This window comes from Ailuropoda melanoleuca, chromosome 2, assembly GCF_002007445.2.
Source record: "Ailuropoda melanoleuca isolate Jingjing chromosome 2, ASM200744v2, whole genome shotgun sequence".
In the NCBI taxonomy this organism is placed as follows: Eukaryota; Metazoa; Chordata; class Mammalia; order Carnivora; family Ursidae; genus Ailuropoda; species Ailuropoda melanoleuca.
Window position 1 is genome coordinate 165,816,540 of NC_048219.1, and position 17,343 is coordinate 165,833,882.

Genomic DNA, 17,343 nt, shown 5'->3' on the forward strand with positions numbered 1-17,343 from the left:
TTCATAGTGATTTAACCAAAAAAAGTGAATTGGGGCTACATTGGAAGAGCAGGGGAGGGGAACGGAGGGAGAGCATGTAAGGGCCAAATCCACATCTACCACACCAGGAGGTCAATAGACAATGGCTAAAACCGAAAAATTGACAAATGGAATGGAGGCAAATTATTCAGCTGCATGAGGTTAAATTCCAAAAGAAATAGCTTCAAGAGCTGAAAATAGTTGCCCCTAAGGACCGTGCCAAGGAATTATCATATGATTTCTCTCATCTATGGAACATAAGAACTAGGATGATCGGTAGGGGAAGAAAGGGATAAAGAAAGGGAGGGGGTAATCAGAAGGGGTAATGAAACATGAGAGACTATGGACTATGAGAAACAAACTGAGGGTCTCAGAGGGGAGGGGCTTGGGGGATTGGGATAGACCGGTGATGGGTAGTAAGGAGGGCACGTATTGCATAGTGCACTGGGTGTTATACGCAACTAATGAAGCATCGAACTTTACATCGGAATCCGGGGATGTACTGTATGGTGACTAGCATAATATAATAAAAAATCTTAAAAAAAAAAAAAAAAGAGCGTGCCAAGGAGCAGAACTGAGAAGTGAAGGGCAAGAGGGCAGAAACTAACTTTTCATTAATAAACTTGTAACACAGTTTACTTTTTAGATGATATCCGTGGATTATTTGATGGAAAATACAAACCAATGCCAAAAAGTGTTCGGAGAACCAACAGACCCACAGAGGGATTACAATGACAGCAGATTTAACTCGAATTTCTAAGTGAATGGCTGGTTTCCAATAGTACACTGGAATAAATTTGTTGAAGAAGCAACTGAAAAATGAAACAAACCTTTTTATGTAATGTGACCAATGCTCAAGAAACCAGTTGCATGGTTTAATGCCTTTAGAGCGGAAGGCAACCATAACATGAGTCCATTTTATAGATGAGGAAACAGACTCAAAACGATGAGTGACTCCTGGGCTGCCTGTAAATGCTCATTTAACAGCAAAAATACTTACAGGCTCTTGCTGTGAGGACCATGCTAGCTGCTGCGGGATTCTGCACGCTTGCACCCTGCCCTTGGGCAACCTGTGGTCAGGGGGTAGCCATCAGAAAAGGAGCTGAGTGGGCTGTGGAGCCGGGGCTGGAGAGCCGGCCTTGGAAGAAAGGCAGGATGTGCAGATGGACGTAGGCCTGCAGGACCAGCTGGGCCAGAGATCTGGGCCCAGGGTGCTGCGTGGCCAAGAGACTGGGTAAACAGCACGGGCCTGAAGATCAGGTGATGGGGCCCCCACATCTAGCTGTCTGTGTTTTGTTGTGCTTTGGGGCCTAGTCGGGAGATCTCAGGGAGACAGGGTCTGGGAGGCAGTTGGGGTGGAGCACCCAGGCCAAGAAGGGGATGCCACAGGGGCTAGAATTTGGTGAGTCTGAAAGGAGGATGTAGCAGTGCCAAGAAGGAAGTTCTCCTGCTGTTTCCGACCTGGTATCTGCTTCCGGCGAGGACAGGAGCCAATCCTGAACTTGGGCGACTTGGCAGGAGTCCCTGGTGCAGGCAGTGAGAGGCCAAGGAGGCCAGCTCCCAGCACTGTCTTCTTTATTCCATTTCTTGCCTGACCAACCGGACCGTGCAGTTTTTGAAAGGCCGGACTTCACCAAGTCATTCTCTGTGTCCCCATGGAGCCTGGCACAGCGACTTGCCCACAATGGGTCCTGGATAAGTATTTGTTGCCTGACTGATAAACTGAGTGGCTCTCACCACAGGGACCGACTCAACAAGGTGGAAGGAGATCCACAGAGGAACTGCAAAAATGTCATCGTTGTTATAGTGTTATAGATAATATGAAAAATTAGAATTAAAAAAACCAAAATGATTGGTAAATTATCGTACAGTCACTCAATGGGAGTTTTACATAGATTTTAACAGATTATTTGAAGCCTGTGGTAACATGAAGAAATGGTTAAGAACAAAGATATAAAATAGTATATGTGCAGTGGATACAATTATGTAAAAATATGTACCTATCTGCACAGAAGTTGGAAAAGAATATGGTAAAAAATGAAAATTGGGCCAGAATATCAAGATTATGGGTTTTTTTCTTCCCCCACAACATTCTTTACCAAGATTTTCCTTGGGTTTTGGATTCACGTGGTCCTGACTTTGCATAATAGCTCCTCTACTTAATAGCTGCGGGACCTCAAGACACTCACTTTTACTTTTCTGGGTCTCAGTTTCTTCATCTGCAAAATAGGGACATGGAAGTTCCGCCTCACTGAGAGGTCACGCACATGAGATGAGACCAGGTCAGGAGAGCTCTCGGCACACTGCCTTGTACACATTTGGTTCTCAAAAACTGGTAACTGAGTTTAGGAATATTAGAAACCCGGGAGGAGGTTAAGATGGTGGAGGAGTAGGGGACCCCTTTTTCAGCCGGTCCCCTGAGTTGAGCTGGATAGGTACCAGACCAGCAGGAATATCCACGGAATCAGCCTGAGACGCAGGAAGATACATCAGGATCTCTACAAATGAACATCTCCAGCGCTGAGTATCGAGGTATGAAGCGGGGAGCCGTGAAACCGCGCACAGGTATCGGAAGCTAAACAGAAGGGGGAGGGAGCCGCCGTGTCAGGGCGCCGGGAAGCGGTAGCCACCTGCACGGGGGAGCGGACAGACTGCGGACCCGCACGCTTGAGACAGCAGACTGAGAAGGGAGCTCCGGGAGCGCACGCGGGACGGCTGGCGGTTGGCGGGCCACCTGCATGGGGGAGCAGGCGGACTCGCGGACGGCATCCGCGAGACAGCAGACTTAGAACGCGAGCTCCAGAAGCACGCGCACAGGGCAGCTGGCGGGCCACCTGCACCGGGGAGCGGGCGGACCGTGGACCCGCACTCTGGAAACAGCAGACTGAGTCCGTGAGCCGAGCGTGCACCACCAAGCATCTCACGGAGCTCCGGAGCTCCGGTGTGCTCACTGGATCGAGGCTGAGACCGGGAGCTCCGGGAGCGTCCGCGGGGCGGCTGGCGGCTGGAGGGCCACCTGCACGGGGGAGCAGGCGGACTCGCGGTCAGCACCCGTGAGACACCAGACTGAGACGGGGAGCTCCGGGAGCCCGCGCGGGGCGGCTGGCGGCGGGCGGGGTTGGAAACACAAAGGACAGAGACGTGCCGGCCCTGGAAGTGAGGGCTGGGACGCCGGGTGTGGGGCGCACAGCCCGGGATGCTGCAGGGTTGAGCAGCACCAACAGAAACAGAGTTAAAGTGGCCAGAACATCAGTGGAGAACGATCCGCGATCCCTCTGTTCTGAGACAGAGGCTGAATTTCAGCCGCTGCTGCTCTCTCAGAAGAGGCATAGCAAACCGCCAGGGAAAGCCGCCAGAGAACAAAAGCCCGGAAATACCGGCTCACAGGGTGCCCATCCCCATCCCCCCTCGCAAGGGACACAGAGACTCTACCCAAACAGGGTTTTCTGAGTACCTGCAGGCAGGCCCCTCCCCCAGAAGGCAGGCTGAAAAATCAAGAAGCCCACAACCCGGAGCGCCTGAGTGGCGCAGTCACCAAGCACCTGTCTTCGGATTAGGGTGTGATCACAACGCTCCGTAAGGAGTCCTTCATCGGGCTTCTCCACCGGGAACCTGCTTCTTCCTCTCCCACTCCTCTGCTTGGGTTCCCTTTCTTGCTGACTGTCTCTCTCTCTCTCAAATAAATAAATAAACTCTTTAAGGAAGAAGCCCACATCCCTAAGATCTCTATAAAACAAGGGCGCACGGCCTGGGTCCCAGTCAACACTTGGGCTCTGGACAACCCTGCAATCTCTCTTCATCAGAATGACGAGAAGGAGAAGTCCCCCCCAGCAAAGAAAAGATAATGAGTCTGTGGCCTCTGCCACAGAATTGGCCTCGGCCACAGAATTAATACATATGGATGTATCCCAATTATCAGAAATGGAATTCAGAGCAACAATGGTCAAGATGATGAGTAAACTTGAAAAAAGCATCAGAGAAAGCGTTGCTGAGAATATAGAATCCCTAAGGGCAGAAATGAGAGCGAATCTGACAGAAATTAAAAATTCTATGAGCCAAATGCAGTCAAAACTAGAGGCTCTGACGGCCAGGGTCACCGAGGCAGAGGAACGCGTTAGCGAATTGGAGGATGGGTTAGTAGAAGAAAAAACGAAAATAGAAGCTGGTCTTAAAAAAATCCACGCCCACGAATGTAGATTACGGGAGATTACTGACTCTATGAAACGATCCAATGTCAGAATCATCGGCATCCCTGAAGGGGTGGAGAAAAACAGAGGTCTAGAAGAGATATTTGAACAAATTGTAGCTGAAAACTTCCCTAATCTAGCAAGGGAAACAAGCATTCGTGTCCAAGAGGCAGAGAGGACCCCATCCAAGCTCAACCAGGACAAACCTACGCCACGGCATGTCATAGTGCAATTCGCAAATATTAGATCCAAGGATACAGTATTGAAAGCGGCCAGGGCAAAGAAATTTCTCACGTACCAAGGCAAAGGTATCAGGATTACGTCAGACCTGTCTACAGAGACCTGGAATGAGAGAAAGGCTTGGGGGGGCATTTTTAAAGCTCTTTCAGAGAAAAACATGCAGCCAAGGATCCTTTATCCAGCAAAGCTGTCATTCAGAATTGATGGAGAAATAAAGACGTTCCAAAATCGCCAATCATTAACCAATTTCGTAACCACGAAACCAGCCCTACAGGAGATATTAAGGGGGGCTCTATAAAGGTAAAAAGGCCCCAAGAGTGATACAGAGCAGCAAGTCACAACCGATACAAAGACTTTAAAGAGAAATGGCATCATTAAAATCATATCTGTCAATAATCTCTATCAATCTAAATGGCTTAAACTCTCCCATAAAACGCCACAGGGTTGCAGATTGGATAAAAAGACATGACCCATCCATTTGCTGTCTACAAGAGACTCATTTTGAACCCAAAGATGCATTCAGACTTAGAGTAAGGGGATGGAGTACCATCTTCCACGCAAATGGACCTCAAAAGAAAGCTGGAGTAGCAATTCTCATATCAGATAGACTGGATTTTAAACTAGAGGCCATAGAGAGAGATACAGAAGGGCACTATATTATTCTTAAAGGAAGTATTCAACAAGTGGATATGACAATTATTAATATATATGCCCCCAACAGGGGAGCAGCAAGATACACAAGCCAACTCTTAACCAAAATAAAGAGACATATAGATAAGAACACAGTAATAGTAGGGGACCTCAACACCCCACTATCAGAAATAGACAGAACACCCTGGCAAAAACTAAGCAAAGAATCAAAGGCTTTGAATGCCATACTCGACGAGTTGGACCTCATAGATATATATAGAACACTACACCCCAGAACCAAAGAATACTCATTCTATTCAAATGCCCATGGAACATTCTCAAGAATAGATCATGCTCTGGGACACAAAACAGGTCTCAGCCAATACCAAAAGATTGAAATTATCCCCTGCATATTCTCAGACCACAACGCTCTGAAATTGGAACTCAACCACAAGGAAAAACCTGGAAGAAACTCAAACACTTGGAGGCTAAGAACCATCCTGCTCAAGAATGACTCGATAAACCAGGAAATCAAAAAACAAATTAAACAATTTATGGAGACCAACGAGAATGAATACACAACGGTCCAAAACCTATGGGATACTGCAAAGGCAGTCCTAAGGGGGAAATACATAGCCATCCAAGCCTCACTCAAAAGAATAGAAAAATCTAAAATGCAGTTTCTATATTCTCACCTCAAGAAACTGGAACAGCAACAGAGGGACAGGCCTAACCCACTGACAAGGAAGGAGTTGACCAAGATTAGAGCAGAAATCAATGAATTAGAGACCAGAACCACAGTAGAGCAGATCAACAGGACTAGAAGCTGGTTCTTTGAGAGAATCCATAAAATTGATAGACCACTGGCAAAACTTGTCCAAAAACAAAGAGAAAGGACTGAGATTATTAAAATTATGACTGAAAAGGGAGAGGTCACGACCAGCACCATTGAAATTGCAAGGATTATTAGAAACTTTTATCAACAGCTATATGCCAAAAAACTAAACAATCTGGAAGAGATGGAGGCCTTCCTGGAAACCTATAAACTACCAAGACTGAAACAGGAAGAAATAGATTTCTTAAATAGGCCAATTAACTATGAAGAAATTGAGTCAGTGATAAACAACCTTCCAAATAATAAAACTCCAGGCCCAGACGGTTTTCCTGGGGAATTCTACCAAACATTCAAAGAAGAAATAATACCTATTCTCCTAAAGCTATTTCAAAAAATAGAAACAGAAGGAAAGCTACCAAACTCATTCTATGAGGCTAATATTACCTTGATCCCCAAACCAGGCAAAGACCCCCTCAAAAAGGAGAATTACAGACCGATTTCTCTAATGAATATGGATGCCAAAATCCTCAACAAGATCCTTGCTAATAGAATCCAACAGTACATTAAAAGGATTATCCATCATGACCAAGTGGGATTCATACCTGGGATGCAAGCATGGTTCAACACTCGCAAATCAATCAATGTGATACATCATATCAACAAGAAAAGACTCAAGAACCATATGATCCTCTCAATTGATGCAGAAAAAGCATTTGACAAAATACAGCATCCTTTCCTGATTAAAACCCTTCAGAGTGTAGGAATAGAGGGTACATTTCTCAATCTCATAAAAGCCATCTATGAAAAGCCTACTGCAAGCATTATTCTCAATGGGGAAAAGCTGGAAGCCTTTCCCTTAAGATCAGGAACACGACAAGGATGCCCACTCTCGCCACTATTATTCAACATAGTACTAGAAGTCCTTGCAACAGCAATCAGAAGACAAAAAGGGATCAAAGGTATCCAAATCGGCAAAGAAGAAGTCAAACTGTCTCTCTTTGCAGATGACATGATACTCTATATGGAAAACCCAAAGGAATCCACTCCCAAACTATTAGAAGTTATAGAACAATTCAGTAAGGTGGCAGGATACAAAATCAATGCCCAGAAATCAGTTGCATTTCTATACACGAATAACGAGACTGAAGAAAGAGAAATTAGGGAATCCATCCCATTTACAATAACACCAAAAACCATGCGTTACCTTGGAATTAACTTAACCAGAGACGTAAAGGACCTATATGCTAGAAACTATAGATCACTTTTGAAAGATATTGAGGAAGACATAAAAAGATGGAAAAATATTCCATGCTCATGGATTGGAAGAATTAACATAGTTAAAATGTCCATACTACCCAGAGCAATCTACACTTTCAATGCTATCCCGATCAAAATACCGAGGACATTTTTCAAAGAACTGGAACAAATAGTCCTTAAATTTGTATGGAACCAGAAAAGGCCCCGAATCTCCAAGGAACTGTTGAAAAGGAAAAACAAAGCTGGGGGCATCACAATGCCGGATTTCGAGCTGTACTACAAAGCTGTGATCACAAAGACAGCATGGTACTGGCACAAAAACAGACACATCGACCAATGGAACAGAATAGAGAACCCAGAAATGGACCCTCGGCTCTTTGGGCAACTAATCTTTGATAAAGCAGGAAAAAACATCCGGTGGAAAAAAGACAGTCTCTTCAATAAATGGTGCTGGGAAAATTGGACAGCTACATGCAAAAGAATGAAACTTGACCACTCTCTCACACCATACACAAAAATAAACTCCAAATGGATGAAAGACCTCAATGTGAGACAGGAATCCATCAAAATTCTAGAGGAGAACATAGGCAACAACTTCTATGACATCGGCCAGAGCAACCTTTTTCACGACACATCTCCAAAGGCAAGAGAAATAAAAGATAAAATGAACTTATGGGACTTTATCAGGATAAAGAGCTTCTGCACAGCCAAGGAAACAGTCAAAAAAACTAAGAGACAGCCCACGGAATGGGAGAATATATTTGCAAAGGACACCACAGATAAAGGACTGGTATCCAAGATCTACAAAGAACTTCTCAAACTCAATACACGAGAAACAAATAAACAAATCATAAAATGGGCAGAAGATATGAACAGACACTTTTCCAATGAAGACATACAAATGGCTAACAGACACATGAAAAAATGTTCAAAATCATTAGCCATCAGGGAAATTCAAATCAAAACCACACTGAGATACCACCTTACGCCAGTTAGAATGGCAAAGATAGACAAGGCAAGAAACAACAATTGTTGGAGAGGATGTGGAGAAAGGGGATCCCTCCTACATTGTTGGTGGGAATGCAAGTTGGTACAGCCACTCTGGAAAACAGTGTGGAGGTCCCTTAAAAAGTTAAAAATTGAACTACCCTATGACCCAGCCATTGCACTACTGGGTGTTTACCCCAAAGATACAGACGTAGTAAAGAGAAGGGCCATATGCACCCCAATGTTCATAGCTGCATTGTCCACAATAGCCAAATCATGGAAGGAGCCGAGATGCCCTTCAACAGATGACTGGATTAAGAAGCTGTGGTCCATATATACAATGGAATATTACTCAGCTATCAGAAAGAACGAATTCTCAACATTTGCTGCAACATGGACGGCACTGGAGGAGATAATGCTAAGTGAAATAAGTCAAGCAGAGAAAGACAATTATCATATGATTTCTCTCATCTATGGAACATAAGAACTAGGAGGATCGGTAGGGGAAGAAAGGGATAAAGAAAAGGGGGGTAATCAGAAGGGGGAATGAAACATGAGAGACTATGGACTATGAGAAACAAACTGAAGACTTCAGAGGGGAGGGGGTGGGGGAATGGGATAGACTGGTGATGGGTAGTAAGGAGGGCACGTATTGCATGGTGCACTGGGTGTTATACGCAACTAATGAAGCATCAAACTTTACATCGGAATCTGGGGATGTACTGTATGGTGATTAACATAATATAATAAAATAAAATTTAAAAAAAAGGAATATTAGAAACCCTACTGATATTTTTGTATACAGCAGCTTTTATTCCTAATATTTGGCGAGAATAGGTTTATTTGTGTGTGTTAAATTGAAATAGGCTCTCTGTAAAGAAGATCATAATACAGCAAACCTTAAGGTAGTAAAAATTATCCAAAATACTAACATGATGACCACTGAAAATATTTTGGTTAATAAGTTCCAGAATTCTCTCTAGACTAAAGAAACAGATTTATATAATTTTCCATAAATGGGAAGGAACTATACATACATTCTACCTATACTTTTTTTTTTTAAAGATTTTATTTATTTATTCGACAGAGATAGAGACAGCCAGCGAGAGAGGGAACTCAAGCAGGGGAGTGGAAGAGGAAGAAGCAGCCTCATAGCAGAGGAGCCTGATGTGGGCTCGATCCCACAACGCCGGGATCACGCCCTGAGCCGAAGGCAGACGCTTAACCGCTGTGCCACCCAGGTGCCCCTCTACATATGCTTTTTATCAACAATGTCATGAGCTTCTATTAATGTTGGTAACTAGAGACGTATCATCATTTTTTAAACTTAAATTTACTGTGGATAAAAATTTTAAATGTACAAAAATAGAGAAAACAGTATAATGAACTCACCTGTCACCCAGCTTCCACAATTAGCAATTTGTGGTTAATCTCATTCATCTGTACCCAGCCCCCGCTAATGCCAGATTATTTTAAAACAAATTTAAAGCAAATCCATAATTTAAATTATACTTAGGGCAAGTCTATAAAACAAATCTAAGATTTGTTTATCATCATAACTGTGTAAATTTCTATCCTACAACTGTACCCATTTATATTTTTAGCCAGTTGTATATTGATGAACATTTGGTTGTTTCCTTTTTTTCCTATTGTAGACAATGTCTTGGTGTATATTCTTTTGCTTTTAAAAAGTAAAAGCCTCTCTTTTCGAACACCGATGGGGATAGACACTCAAAATATTTAACAACTAGTAAGACAAAGCTGTTGAACAATCAGAATAGACATGTGCTATAGGCCTGGAACAGGGTCCTGCAGGACTCCACTCCTACCTTTGTGCCGGGCATTAACCCCTTAGCTGCTTAATCATGAGGAGGTCTGGGGGTACCAGAGGAGGAGCTGGGGCAACCAAGGTGGCACAGAGGATATTTGAGGGGCTGGGACAATGTATAAAGTTGATCCTTGAACAATACGGGTTTGAAGGTCCACTTATATGCTGACTTTTTTCAATAAATATATCGGAAAAAGTTTTGGAAATTTTCGACAATATGAAAAAACTTGCAGATGAACCATTTGGCCCAGGAATACTGAAAAAATTAAGAAAGTTAGTTATTCATATAAGACTACAGTATATAATACATATAAGATAAAAATATGTGCTCTAGCTCTCTCTCTCTCAAATTAATAAATAAATCTTTAAAAAAAAATAGGAGCATCTGGGTAACACAGTCAGTTAAGTGTCTGACTCTTGGTTTCAGGTCAGGTCATGCTCTCAGCTCAGGGTCATGAGATCAAGCCCTATGTTGGGCTCTGTGCTCAGCATGGAGTCTGCTTAAGATTCTCTCTCCCTCTCCCTCTGTCCCCCCCAAATAAATAAATAAATCTTTTAAAAATAATATGTGTTAACTGACTGTATGTTATGTGAAGACTTCTGGTCAACAGTAGGCTGGTAGGTCAACAGTAGTAGTTATATTTTTGAGAAGTCAAAAGCTATACTAGGATTTTTGACTGCATGGGGTGGGAGTCAATGCCCTAACCCCTGGTGTTGTTCAAGGTTGTTACTCAAGGGTCAACTGTATATACAACCAGTATGGCAATATTTCAATATTTCAATGACTGCATACCAGCTAAACATCAGCCCTCTACTTCCAGTACTCTCCCACGACGGAACCACTGTCAACAGACTTTTACTGAGGGTATACTTCCAGAAATGTTCTATGACTACGAGTATATAATATATATAAAATTCCTAAAAATTTTTACATAAATGAGTGTATACTTTACACGCTATGCCATGTCTTGCTCTTTTTACATAACAGGATACCTAGTAGATATTTCCATGTCAGCATAGATAGATCTGCGTTCACAATGGCTTGATGTTGCATTGTGTGGCTTTACGAATATAGAGGGGTGTGTGTGTGTGTGTGTGTCTATGCATGCACGCCCGTGTATGATTAAGGATTCTTTCTCCCTACTCTTTTCCTCTCCTGTACTTCTCCCTGATGATTTCACCTGAGGCTCAGTGGACTGAAGGTGTCACGTGGTGACACTGTAGTTACCAGTGAGCCAGCAGAGCCTTCAGAAAGGTCATAGATTACTACTAATAACCAGACAAAAAAAATTACATAAAACATCTTTGGAAATCCAAAGAACTTACCTTGGACTGCTCAAAGATTTGTTTCTTTCATGTGGTTCTTTTCCAAGTCAAGAGTCTTAAAGTCCCCACAATTTTTTAGAGAAACTGTTTCTCATCAACATAAAATCAGCATTCATTTTAGATCAAATCCAGAGGTTCCAGAACTCGAGACGTTAGTGGTCGTTCCAAGTGACTGAAATGCCAAAGCAGAAAATCCGCAGTGTGTGTAGGGTGAAGAGAAAGACTTCCAGTGAATCCCATCAAAGGTTTTTACAAAGGCTGAACTAGCATGAGTACAAATTTCCCATCTAAGGACAGTCTAGTTTGAGTCTTTCGATATTTCAAGGAAAGTCCGAGTAGAGGAGAAAGTCAGCTGTCCATTCAGACTCTCTTGACTTGGGCTTTGAGTTGTGAGGTTTGTCCTTGGGAGGTGGCAGGCAAAGTTTTGTTTCTTTTATTGCTATGGAAACAGAATGGCAGCACCTCATTGGCTCAGGCCCTCTGCTCTCAAAGAGAGAAGGCTGGAGAAGCAGCCAGTTAACAAATTCTCTAAGACACAAGACAAAATATGCCTAAGATGTACTTTCAGAGGAAATAGAATTAAACAGCATCCTAAGCTCAACCGGCCTATGGCTGTGGTTGCCAGGCGGGATCTGCGGAGGATATTAAGTTCTTTTGTCGTTTGCTTACAGAAACCTAAAACTCTAAAGTAGGCAATTTCTTCCTTGAAAAGTAGAAATCCCCTAGGGCAGGAATCCTTTTCAGTTGCCAAGGAGTTTGACCATTTTTCCCCCTAAGTTTTCCTAAGCAGAAAAGTTGCTTTTTCTCATTATAGAAAAAAAAAAGCTTGCTTATGATAGACCAGTGGCTTTCATTTTTATTCTATTGCAACTCACTATAAGAAATATATTTTACACATTTTATAATAAAAAGTTGCATGAAGTATCTTTATTACATACTATTCTCATCTATTTGTCTCTTCTATTTGAAATGAAAGCTCATTATAAATTTTCTTGGTTGATTTCATGACCCATAGTTTACAAAACAACGTTATAAATTCATCCATTCATTTGACTTCACACTTATTATCTACTGTGTACCAGGCACTGTTGTGAGGTGGGGGGATATACCTCAGTTATGTGCTTTATGTGCTCCATAAAGCTTAGAGACTAGTGGGGAAGCAGAAAATAAATTCAATAAAAGCACAATGAAGCTTACATTACAGGCCTCACCAGATGCCATGGGAATGGACAGCAGGGACATCTTATGAGTCAAAGAGAAGGGACTTGACTAGTTTTGAATATTAGAAAGATCATTTTGACTGCAATGTAAAGAAGCAATTGGAGAGGCCAAGTCAGGAGGCAGGGAAACCAGTTAGGAGTCCATGGCAGTGGTCAAATGAGACACAGTGGTAGCCTTGGCTGAGGGAACAGCCGTAGGGATGGAGAGAAGAGGACACAGTAAGACTCGGCGATTGATCAGATGTTACAATGAGGAAAAAGGAGGAGGTAATGATGATTCATGGGTTTCTAGCTCAAGCAATTGAATAGATGGCAGTGCCATTTTACTGAGATGATAAAGCCTGGGGGATAAACAGGCTCAAAGGAGCAGATCATGACTTCAAGCTTGGATATGTTGAGTTTGAGGTGCTAGGGAGACAGACACCCATTACAGAGTTTGTTCCATGATTTGGGGTTCAAAAGAAGAATCTGGGGCAGAAACACTTTAGGAGTCTTCAGGGTAGATGATACTTAAAGGCAAATGAATGGATGAGATCACACAGGGGAAGGGTGTAAGAGGAGAATAAGGTCTAGAACATAGCCCCGAGGAATGCCACCAATATTTACAATAGTATTTCTTAAAGGGTGGACCATGTTATAGCTCAAATATGTACAACCATCACTTGAATGAAAATGGCTTAAAAAAGGCTCGTTCATTTCATGAAATACGAAGTCTGGAAGTAGTGCTACCAGACTGACGCAGACTCAGCAACATCGTTGGAGAATTGGGTTTTTCCATCTTTCTGTCACGCCCATCTCAGGTGTCAACGGAGGGGAACCTCATGATTACACTCTGGCTGCCCCAACTCCAAGCACCGTGGGCAGACCAGATGCAGACAAACTTCAGAAACTAAAAGGGAGGCAAAGAAGTTACAAAGAGAACAATGAATAGATTCGACTAATCCAGTTGAATCCATCTCTGTCTAGAGATTGGATATTGTTTCAAATCTGTTTTGTGAAATTTTATATTTAAATGCTTTCTCATGATTTATAAAAAGCAGGATTTGGGGAGAGTGGCTAACAGCAAAGATACAAAGGAAGCAGGCCCAGGAGGAGGTCACTTGACTTGGCCAAGGCTTAGCACTAATTACCACTACTTCAGGATTTTTGTTTCCTCCTTTCCTCTCTTTAGACATGAGTACAACTTTGTCAGATCCAAAACGGCAGGGGGGAAGGAAATGAAAGCTTTTAGGGTCTAAGAGTCAACTGCTCTTTTCTTTGATTGAATTTAGGGAAACTTTGGCATTGTGCAAAAGGCTCTTTCCAAAGATGCAGGAAGGGGACTGAGGCTACTAACATTGTCCGTAACTTTCCCCGAAGCAATGTGCCTTAGTATTTGGAATGGAGGTGGAGAAGGCCAGAATACCAACAGTATAAGAAAGTAGAAGTTGAATAAATAAATGAGAGAAACTGTGACTTAACAATCCAATTCGATCATCAAAATTAGCTTGCACACTGGGTTGGGAAATGGGCAGCAACCTGTGGGATGCTGTGGCCCTCAGGAAGTGACAAAGATGATAAGCCAGTTGAGTGTTTAGAAGCTTTCCTTCTGGGTAAGCCCAATTTGTGACTTTCTGAGAATACTCCCAGTGTGGAAAAGACAGTGTTCTTTCAGGGAGCTTATTGTTACCTCCAAGTTGCCCGGTTTCCTTTGATTCCTTTTTGTCTTTGAAGATCTCACTTTAGGGTGCTCTGCTAAGTCCCACTGACTGATTCAGCTGTTCTCAAATGTCCCCCAGCCAGGGAGTCACAGGAGTCATAAAAGCGCCTGCAGTGCCAGTCTCACACCAAGAAGAGGGGCCGTTGCCCTGAGCCCTGGGCTTTAAAGGATTTTGCATATCACAAAAACCTAAGTTTATTAACGAACACATAGGCACTTGATCTGGAGCTCAGCGCTTGAACAGCAGGACCCATAACCCTAAACACCTGTTGTTCTCATCAGTAACATCATTCAGGATCCAGGGGAATGCTTCTCCACACTCTTACCTTTTATCTTCAAAACAAAAGTTGACTCTGTGAAAATGCTATGACGGTATTTGTCTTTCTCTGTCTGCCTTATTTCACTTAGCATAATACCTTCTAGGTCCATCCATGTTGTCTCAGATGGCAAGATTTCGTTTTTTTTTTAATCACTGAGTAATTTTTCATTGCACATATGCCACATCTTCTTTCTCCTTTCACTTGTGGTTGGACTTTTGGGTTGTTTCCCTATCTTGGCTATTGTAAGCAATGCTGCAATAAACACAGGGGCACATGTATCTTTTCAAATTAGTGTTTTCATTTTCTTTGGGTAAATACCCAGTAGTAGAGTTACTGGATCATATGGCATTTCTATTTTCAATTTGTTGAGGAACCTCTATACTGTTTCCCACACTGGCTGCACCAATTTATATTGCAACCCGCAAGACAAGAGGGTTCCTTTTACTCCCCATTCTTGCCAACACTTATTTCTTGTTGGATAAAAGCCATTCTGACAAGTGTGTGGTGACATTTCATTATGATTTTGATTTGCATTTCCCTAATGATTAGTGATGCTGAGAATCTTTTCAGAGAAAAACAAATACTATATGGTTTCACTCATATGTGGAATCCAAAAAATGAAACTTAGAAAAACAGAAACAGACTCATAAATACAGAGAAAAAACTGGTGGTTGCCAGAGGGGTGGAGATAGGGTATGGGTGAAATAGAGGAGGGGGATGAAGAGGTACAAACTTCCAGTAATAAAAGAAAGAAGTCACGGGGATATAAAGTACAGCACAGGAAACATAGCCAATAATATTGTGTTAAACATTGTAAGGCGACAGAAGGTGGCCACACTTCTGGCGAGCACTGTGTAATGTATAGAATTGTTGAATCACTATGTTATAGACCTGAAACTAACATAACATTGTGTGTCAACTATAGTTCAAGAATATAGTTTTTTTTCTTAAACACTAGGAAGGTTTCTGGGTTGTGCTGCTGCTAAGGTCAGAGACAGACACTGCTTTGGAATTCAGGAGGAATGAGGGCAGCAGCAGCGAGGAGAGAGGAAACTTGTCAAAAGCCCACAGCATGGATGCATAGATTCACGCATAATGAAATACTGTTTTCCAGTGGTGCTGAGCATCCATTTTTTGCTTCTTTTAATATTTTTTTATTTGAAGATTTTTATTTATTTGAAATAGAGAGAGAGAGTGTGTGTGAATGGGGGAGGGGCAGAGGGAATTTCAAGTGGCATCTCAAGCAGACTGCGCTGGGCGTGGAGTCCCATGGGGGGTTGATCTCACCACCCTGAGATCATGACCTGAGCGGAAATCATGAGTTGGACCCTTAATCTACTGAGCCGCCCAGGCGCCTCCTAATGTTTTAATTTGTAATTCCACGGGTACTTATATGTTGGAGCGGTACTTGCAAGACCTGCATTTTGTGGCTGAAGAATATTTTGCAATATGAATTCTGATTACCTTAAAATTTATATATATGTATGTATAGGTCTAGATGGAACATGAATGAAGCCTGGCGCTAATTCTTCACATTATTGTATGGCACTGTGTGGATCTAGAGATTCCCTTGGAAGATGGTGAAATCGTTTCCTAAGTGGTAGTGGATTACACAAAATTAAAATATTTTGTAACATTTTCTGGCCCTTTGTTGTAATGTTTAAATGTAATGTGAAAATCTTGCTTTTAAATAACTTAGTGATTTTGCTAGAAGGGAGGAAAAATTAATGTTATGGAACACTTTTTAAATTATTTGATTTTTATGCATTTTTCTCTAATATCTCTCATCTTTGGTGTGCTTTACTCACATTTTCATAAAGAATAAACTCTTCATGCCTGCCAGCCAGCAGCTGAGTTTTTGCCAAACCTGGACAGCAACATTTGTTCATTTGAAAATTCTATGGCATTTTGGTCCTTATTTTATAAAAATTAATGAAAAACAAAACTTGATACTAGCATAAGTGAAACTTAATATAGTTAAAACAGAGATGGAAGTCAACAGAATGCCCTCAAATATTGCCCTCCTCAGGTTTTGGGACTTAAACACATCTACTGATGCTCATCATTTGTGACAGAAAATACAATTAAAGATGCTCGGGATATCACGAAATCACTAAATTTTATACCAAAGAATTAGAGGTGAATTGAAATGAAATCATATTTCATTTATTTCTCATAAAGTGCTTATAATTCTAAATGGATATTAAATGAGTTTTTTAAAAAAATAAATACAGCAATTAAATTGTGACAGGGAAAAGAGAACATCAAAGAACTTTTCTACTAGAGTCCAACAATTTTCAAATTTAGTTTCTTGGAAATAGTAACTTCCTTCCTTCCTTCCATCCTTCCTTCCTTCCTTCCTTTTTTCTTTCTCTCTCTCTCTCCCTCCCTCCCTTCCTTCCCTCCTTCTTTTAAAAAGACATCAGTTTACTGAATACACCACAAGGGAGAAACAGGCAGGTCAGCAAATGGGAGACTGTGTGCCGAAGACAGTTTCTAAATAGCCAAGAGCATCAACAGTAAATTGTGGAGTACAGGAAAAAATTGCTTTACATTTTCTCAGTCTTTTCAAATTAAAGATCTGCAATGACTTTTTGTTGCTGTTATTTTGCTAAGGAAACATGGTAAATATAGATACTCCATCCACTCTGTTTTTAAAAAATATCTCAGAAAAGACAGTAAGATCTGTTTACTGCTTATGACTACTGTTGGTTTGTTTTGTATTGGCTTGGCAAAGAGAGGTGGTTTTCTCTACCAAAACCAATATAATGGGAAGGAAAGACTCAACGCAGGATA